This window comes from Heterocephalus glaber, unplaced genomic scaffold (genome assembly GCF_053883595.1).
Source record: "Heterocephalus glaber isolate CG9 unplaced genomic scaffold, H.glaber_assembly_v1.0 deba00001732, whole genome shotgun sequence".
NCBI classification, from domain to species: Eukaryota; Metazoa; Chordata; class Mammalia; order Rodentia; family Bathyergidae; genus Heterocephalus; species Heterocephalus glaber.
In genome coordinates, this window is record NW_028258443.1 from 1,449,548 (window position 1) to 1,458,540 (window position 8,993).

Here is an 8,993-nt window from a genome sequence, read left to right on the forward strand (position 1 = left end):
TCTGTTAGTAATAATTGTTAATGTCATTCTTGCATAATTTGTAAATTAAAGTTTATCATAGAAATGTACATATAGGAAAAAAACAGTGGGCTGGGGATTTAGCTCAGTGGATTCACCGCCTGCTGCGCAAGTGCAAGGACCCAAGTTCGATCTCCAGTACAAAAAAAAAAAGAAAAGAAAAACAAACAGACAAACAAAAAAACAGTCTAGTGGATATAGGGTTTGAGCTATCCATGGCTTGAGGCACTCACTGGGGGTCTTGGAACATATTCCTCAAGGATAAAGTTGGACTACTGTACATGTTTTTTAATGTGCATAAGTTTGTGTTTCTCTGTGATTAATCTCAGAGTTCAATTACTGAATTGTATGATAATTTAATACTTAGTTTAATAGTCAAACTATTTTCCAGAATTACTGTACAATTTTATTCCCACCAGCAATGGATAAAATGATCCAGTTTTTCTGAATCCTTCCAGTATTTGATGCTTAAAATTTTAGTTATTTGGATAAGTGTGGGGTGATAGGTTGTTATAGTTTAAATCAGCATTTCCCTAATAGCCAGTGATGTTGAATATCTTTGTACATGCTTACTATCCATCTTTATATCCCTATTAGTTAACGTCTCTTCTGGCTTCTCACACAGTTTCTAATTTGATTGTTCTCTTACCATTGAGTGTTGGTGGTTCTTTATTCTAGATTTTTATTCCAGATATGATGTCGGGAATATTTTTTATTCCAAAAATGATGTGGTTTGAAAATATTTTCTCTCGGTCTGGAGGATACCTTTTTTTCTTCTTCATGGGGCTGTTCACAGATAAAAAAAATTTTGATTTTGATGATATCCAGTTGATCAAGTTTTCTGTTTAAGGAGTGTACTTGAAGCACTAAGTATGAGAAATGCTCACCAAGCTCTTGGAACTGAAGGTCTTTTTCCTATTTTAAAAATTTTGTATTTTAAATGTATGCCTATGATTTAACTTTTGAATCAAAGGTGAGAGTTTGCTTCTTTGTCTGAGAAATATCTGTTCATTTCAGATGCTCATTTTTGGATTGGGTCTTTAAATCTGGGAGGTCTGATTTTTTTAAGTGCTTTATATATTCTAGATAGTAGACTTTTGTTTGAGGAACAGTTGGTAAAATTTTTTCCCACATTTTGGGTTATCACTTCACTCTGGTGGTGGTTTCTCTTGCTGTGCAGAAGCTTTTTAATAAGATAATATCCCAGTTGTTGATTCTTTGTGCTAGTTCAGGTGCAACTGAGGTTTTGTTCATGAAGTCTTTTTCTACAGCAATATCTTCAAGAGTTCTACCTATCCTCTCCCAGCTGGTTTAGTGTTTCTGTTTTAATGTTTAGATCTTTGATCCATTTCAATTTTAGTTTAGTGCATGGTGAGAGATATAGGTCTAGTTTTAATCTTTGACAAGTTGAAACCCAATTTTTCCAACACCATTTATTAAAGAGGCTCTCTTTCCTACAGTGAGGATGTTTGGCTCTTTTGTCAAAGATGAGGTGGCTGAGTATGGCTGGAGTTGTTTCTGCATCTTCTGATCTGTTCCACTGATTTTCAGGTCAGATTCTTTGCCGGTACTGTGCTGTTTTTGTCAAAATAGCTTTGCAGTATAGTTTCAAATTGGGGATTGTGATACTCCCTACTTTGTCTTTGTTGCCTAGAATTGCTTTTGCTATTCTGGGTCTCTTCTTGTTCCAAATGAATTTTTGGATTGTTTTCTCAAGGTCTGTGAAGTATGCTGTTGGAATTTCAATTAGGATTGCATTGAATCTATGTAGCAGTTTTGGAAGTATGGCCATTTTCACTATATTGGTCCTTCCTACCAAGGAGCAAGGGATGTCTTTCTATTTTCTGGTATCCTCTTCAATTTCTTTTTTTCAGAGTGCTATAGTTTTCAGAGTAGAGCTCTTTGATTGCTCTCGTTAGGTTGATTCCTAGGTATTTCATTCTTTTGGATGCTATTGTGAAGGGAGTTGTTTCTCCAGTTCCTCTTTCAGTGAGTCTGTTGTTCATGTACACGAAAGCTATTGACTTTTGCGTGCTGACCTTGTATCCAGCTACTCTACTGAATTTGGTTATTAAGTCTAGAAGACTTTTGGTTGAGTTTTTAACATCACTGGTCATTCAAGAGATGCAAATGAAAACAATGCTGAGATTCTATCTCGCTCCAGAAAGAATGGCTGCTATAAAGAAATCAACCAATAACAAATGCTGGTGGGGTTGTGGGAAAAAAGGAACCCTTCTCCACAGTGTAGACTGGTGCAACCATGGTGGAATCAGTATGGAGATACCTCAGTAAATTAGGATTAGAGGTCTCATTTGACCCAGCTATTTCCCTGCTGTGTATCTCCCAAAAGAATTAAAGGAATCATACCACAGTGATATATGTGCACCCATGTTTATAGCGGCACAGTTTGTAATAGCTAAAACTTGGAAACAGCCCAAATGCCATCAACTGGAGAATGGCTAAAGAAGATGTGGATTTTGTTTTCTTTTATAAAATGGAGTACTTTCAGCCATAAAGAATGAGAAACTAGAGACATCTATAGCTAAATGAATGCATATTAAGGCCATACTCCTAAGTGAAATAAACAGGACACACATGTGTAAATACCAGATATTTTCTCTGGTGTTGAGGAACTAAAAGTGTAAATAAGGATCAAAATGTATAATACATAATGTGAAATAGGAAGAAAAGTTCCAAAGGGGAAGGGAAAGCGTGAGGGGTAGAGGAAAGGAAAGAAGGGAAAGGAAGAAATATGAGAAAAGGAAAAAACAGAAACAAAGTCTTTGTAAATAGGGAGAGGTGGAGGGTTTGAAGGGAGAGCAGGGGAATGGGGAAAAAATAAGAACCAAGATACATCATGTAAAGGTACAAATTCCCAATGATGAATGTCATCATATTGTATACCTAAAATGAACCAATACACTTAATAAATTTTTTAAAAGGTGAGAGTTTGCTTAGGATTTACAAGATTTTTGTTATATTTTGGAGTGATAGTGAAACAAATTGGTCTCCTTCTAAATATGAGGATGTTTTGGCCTCTATTATATCGCTGGGTGTATGGAGAACATGACTGAAAATGGTGAAGTAGCAGAGTCAAATCCAAAAGCAATTTATTTTGAGAATGGAAAAATTTGAACCTTAAAAAGAGCTCCAATTTTTGTGGATGGCCTCAGAATATTTGAGGTTTTGGTTGTCCCCACAACATTACATTCTTAAGCAAGTGAGTTAGATAGAAAAATGAAATGTACATTTTGAGCTCTTCCTGGTAACTTATAGATAGCATAGCAACTCAAAAGAAATTTGAGACATAGCAAGGTTAAGCAATTTGAAAGAATTACCTAATAAGTCAGATGGGGGCAAACAGAGAGCAGTTCTCCACTTTAGAGCAATATCCACTATGTTTCCCTAAAGGAAATGAACAGAGACACATGAAGATTCTCACAGTGGCTAGAAAGAGTTAAAACTCTTGAAGTATAAAGGAAGAAACAATGGCATGAGTAATATGCTTCTTCATTCATTCCCTCTACTGGGTAGAAAGTTGGCCCTTGTACTTTGACTTATTCAAATAAGAGATGCTGTACTAGGGTTTTAAGCTTATGTGTCTGATTTATTTCAAATGGCAAGGGTTCCAAGAGAATGTGAGTGAGAGAGAGGGAGGGGAAGGAAAAGTAAGTAGAATAAGGAACCTAATTACCCCAATAAATGTAAATATTATGTGTCATAAATATGAGATAAGATTAATAATATCAACAAGAAAGAAAACAAGGAAAGAGGATGGAGGGAGAAAAGCAAAGGGAATTTAAAAAAAAGAATCAACCTATAGTATGTACATGTACACACTTCCCAATATGATTGCAAATTGCATGTACTGCAAACATGTACTAATAAAAAAACTAACTTTTGTTATTTTACATCATTCAAGGAACATCAAAGATTTTCATAATTTGATTTTTAAATATTTTACACTGAATAATTGCCTAAGCCAATAATTAAAACCAGCTTGGTCTGCAAGTCAAATTTACTATGAGTAAATAGAAATACAACCTAATTAAAATTATTCGAGGGAAAAAATAATGCCTAAAATATGATACTAGCTGTCTTAGTCTAGTTGAGCTACTATAAGAAAATACTATTGACTTGGAATCTTATAAACAAGAGAAATTTATTTTTCAGAATTTTGTAGGCTAGAAGTTCAAGATCGAGTGGCCAGCAGATTTGATGTCTAAAAAGGGCCCATTTTCTGGTTCATAGATCGCACCTTTTAGCTGTGTTCTCACTTGGTGGAAGGGGTAAACAATCTCTCTAGGATCTCTTTTGTAAGGGCACTGAACCTGTTTGTGAAGGCTCTGCCCTCATGACCCAATTATCTCCCAAACGCCTCCACCTCTTAATGCATCACAGTGGGTATTAGGGTTCGACATGTGCATTTGGGTGGGAGTGCTTGGCAATAACTTCATATTTAAAGAACAGAGAAGGTCTTTATGAGATTACATATTGCAGGGATATGTATTATTCTTTCTGGCTGTACTGTATAGCTGGATACACTATCCTACAATTCCAGTGGAAGTGAGGAGAGTTTTAAGTGTAGATTAATTTTCCCAGTTGTAACATGGATCTTACAGTCAGTATTAGAAAGGGGTCTTTGGACACATGTCCACGTTCTCTGTGGAATTTTGCTCTTCTGGATGTTAGTGCAAGTAAGTGTTCCATGAAAAACAAGATTGTGAGATCAAATAATTGGTGTAATATTTTGTTAAGTGAAGTGAAATATTTTTTCAGCTGAGGACATGGCAGAGCCTTTACTAGTCTAATTTATGTCGTGACTTTCAGATTATAGGATTCAGCATTCTCCAAATTTGTTTTACTGGGGAACCACTTTTTTTTAGACCACAACTATCTACATCTCCCAAGAAAGAATTCCAGGGAAGCACAGTTTGAGATGTATTATTAATGGCTCCAAACTGTTTCACTTCAAACACTGATTCAAGAAATGACACTTAACTCCAGAACAATGTCTTTGTGGCCTGGACATATAGAGACTTGCATTTGTTTATTGCCAGATTAACCAAAAATCTTTGATTCAGTCTGATGCTGAATGGAAAACAAACTATCTTTCAAAGTCCTTAAGGATGAAAAAAATGTTTAGAAGTGAGATGACAGCCAGTACATGAAATAATCAAAAACAGATTTCAGGCTGGAGATGTAGCTAGCTTAGTGGCAGACAACTTGCATGGCATGCACAAGGCCCTGGTTGCCATCCCTAGCACAGCAAAAACAAAGCAAAACCAAACCAAACCAAAAGAAGTCTGTTAATGGTGGAGTTACTACTCTTCTGCTCACTTCCATAACAAATCTTTCTTCCTTTTGCCCCTTTTGTAGCCAGGTGGTCAGAGATATGTTCTGCACAGCACCTCTTCCCTTCTCTTAGCTCTGGTGACCACTGACCATGTCCATGTCTTTGACAGAGAGCTCTGATTTGAATCTCACACCTACATGTCCACTCAGATGTCTTACATGCCCCAACTCATCTCTCCAAAATTAACCCCTTCCTCTTTGATACTTCAAAACTACGGCTTTTGCTTCTGTTTGGAGCTGTGTGAAAGAGATAGATGTTCCTGAACAGAAAGTAAAATGGGCCAGTGCAGAGGACATGGTTTGAATGAGAATATAAAAACAACTATCCCTAGGCTCCCTTGTGGATGTTCATTTAAATGAGAAGTACAGAGCAACATGTGGTGGTGCATACCTTTAATTCTAGCTACTTAGTGGCTGAGGCAGGAAGATTGCAAGTTCAAAGACAGCCTGTGCAACTTAGTGAGACTTTATCTCTAAAAAAAAAAAAAAAAATCTAAAATGACTGGGGTATGGTTCAGTGGTAGAGTACTTGCCTACCTAGCATGTCTGAGGTCCTGGGTTCCATCTCCAAGTTTACAAAAATAAACAGAAGTAGAGATCTATAAGTCCTTGACCAGAACAAGCACAGGATCTAATCCTGTGACTTTCTGTCTTGTGGGGTAGCTGGAAAGAAAAAAGGCCAAGTGTGAGAAATCTGGCTGAGATACAGGCTAGTTTTGGGGGGGGATTTTTTGTTTTTTGGTACCAGGGATTGAACTCAGGACCTTGTGCTTGTAAGGCAGGCATGGTACCACTGAGCTAAATCCCCAGCCCTTCAGGCTGGTTTTTGTTAACAGACGTGCACTCCTGGCAGGAGGGAACTCAGGCACTCAGCCCTGCTCTTCTCTTTGCATGTACAGCAATGAGGGTCAGAGGAAACAAGGAAAAGAGCAAAGATGTTCTTTTATTTACTTGTGATAATACAATAGTTGTGGATAGCTATGACAAAGAAAAGCCATGGCAAATAAGAAAATCTCCCTATAAAGTTTTTAGATTTTGAAATACTGTACATATCCGTAAAAAGTTTCTTTTTCCTCTAGTTTAAAAGATACAGTCATGGTGGGAAAGTCTTTAGCTATCATGGATTTGGTGTTCTTCCATCCAAACCAAGGGATAAAGTTAGTATTAATTAACATCTTTGAGACCATGATTGCAAAATGGGTAGTAATGCCTCTTACTTCATAGTGTTCTGAAGGCTTAAATAAGCATAGTATTTAATACTTCAGTTATGACAAAGTAAGAGTTGAGTAAGCTTTGTGCTTCATTTCATTACACACAAAATATATATAATGATGTCCTTTGACCAGAATAGAGGATAGAGGGTGGTGCCTGAGCCAATTCACTACTTGAGGAATGCTTCATGACAAATATTCAGGAAGGAAAGAGTACACAATTGCCCAGGGCAAGCAGACCTTACTTAAAGACACAGAATCTGATTTGTTGAGCTTGTTTTTCTAAAAAAATATTTTTACTCTAAAATTTTAAATACTTTTCTTCTACCATATTGTTGATTTTTTAAAAATTTGGTCTTGAGGCCTCTATTTTAAAAGTGCCCATAATCCAAGCGGGACCATTAATCGTGATACGTCCACTTGAATGGATAAAGAACTGCCTAGGAGATTAGTAAAGCGCTGTTCTGGGTATATCTGTGGATGATTGGCATGTAAGCTAGCAAACTGAGGGGGGAAGACCCACCCTGGATGTGGGTGGCACAAAAAAATAAGCTTGTAGCCTGGATGGATAAAAAGAGAGAGAAGTGTCCTCATTTTGGAAGTGCTCTAGTCTTCGCCATAGCCCTTGAACATTATTTTCTAGTTTCTTAAGCCTTCCGATGTAGACTTACACCGACAAGTCTCCAGTAGCTTCCAGGCCTTTGACTTTGGACTGGTGCTGAATTCTTGAGTGGTCCCTCTTATTCTGCGGCTTCCATCTTCTTGGACTGAGCAGCTGCTGGATCTTCTGGCTCTCCTGTACACAGCCATTGTGGATTCTTCCACCTCTGATACTGTAAGCCTACTCAATGAACCCTCTTGCATAGTTGTAAATATATTTTCTATCGATTCTGTTTTACTAGAGAACCTTAACTAATACACCAAGATAGCAACTCTCTAAGACAGCCCTGATGGTGGTGGAGAGGAGTGTTAAGTTCTAGGATGGGTGTCAATGAAGACACAATGAAGAAATGAACCCAAAATACATAGCAAAAATAATATTTATTTTTTATAGGAACAAGATAGGTTAGAAGTGGTTACAAGAAGCCAAAGGGAAGACTGAAGGCTATAGGGAGCTTGATCAGCAAGTGAGAAGTTGTGGGGGGGCACATTGTGGGACAGGGCTTTTACTGAGGTCTGTAGGTGTTATCCTTTAGAGTTTCCCAAGAAGATTGATGATTGGCTAGTTAAAATAAAAAAACTCATGAGAGAAGGACTTATTTACGTGACTCTTGCGTACATTATTATGTTTTAGCATGGTCAGTAGTTGTGGGATATGTTGAGTTTTGGGTCAGTAAGATAAGGAACAAGTAGAACATACGGATTCCAATAGTTATTATAGTTTATTTGCCACAATATATTTTGTGACAAATTGACCTATAAATCCTTTTATATAAATAAAAAAGTCAATGCACATTTTTAATCAGAAAAGGAATTTTATGTATGATCCATTTGTGGCTTAAACATTCTCATTTTATCTATTGTCTCTAAATAGGTATTAGTCTAGGAGGGTAGCAAACTTCAGCAAGCGAACAAAGGGACTCAGACTTCCATGCTCTGGCACTTGGCAAATCACCTTACTTACCGTCAGAAACTGGTTGACACCTGACCTTTTGTAATTGGATTCACATGAGGGAAGTGATGACAAATAAAATGCTAGGTTTCTAATGCCCAGGCTCCACATGCTGTTCTCAGAGTCCCTGGTACCCTTAGATTTAGCTGGGCCTTTAGGCCAATGGGTTCATATTTGCCTGTTTTGGGCTAAGCACAAGAGCTTCTCTCTCCTGTCTTGTCCCCTTCATGTTCCTCCAGCTGCAGAAGTCCTAGAAACATAGAAGGACACAGAGCTTCTTGCTTGGGCTCCACATTCCAGAGATTCCAGCTGACTCTACACTGGCCTTTGTGACAAAAACCCCTTGAAATACAGTTTTGGAAACCATTATGTTCAATTAAGGTTCATGTTTTGCTGAAAACTTCCTAAAGCTGGAGAACCTTCATGATTGAATCCCAAAATAAATAATCCAAGATAAAATGTGCTTTTGAGAGCAGGTAATCTATCTCTCTCACCCTCCTTCTTCTGTTTCCTCCCCAGGTTTTGAGCCAGGAGATGTAGATAAGGAATGAATGAGACCTTTACTATCACTCTCCCCCTCCTCAGAGGTAATGTAGGTCAGTCATTAAGCTGCCATCCCCATAATATATACTTTCACATTCCTTTCAATGCTGGAACAGAGACCAACAAACTAAATGTCAGGTCACTTTTGCCTGCTTTCTATTAGATGTTGCCAAAAAAGGGAACTGGAGAAAGGCAGGGAAAGGGGACAGCGAAATTGCTCCTTCTGGTTTTGCCTGCTGCTCCTATTAACTTTA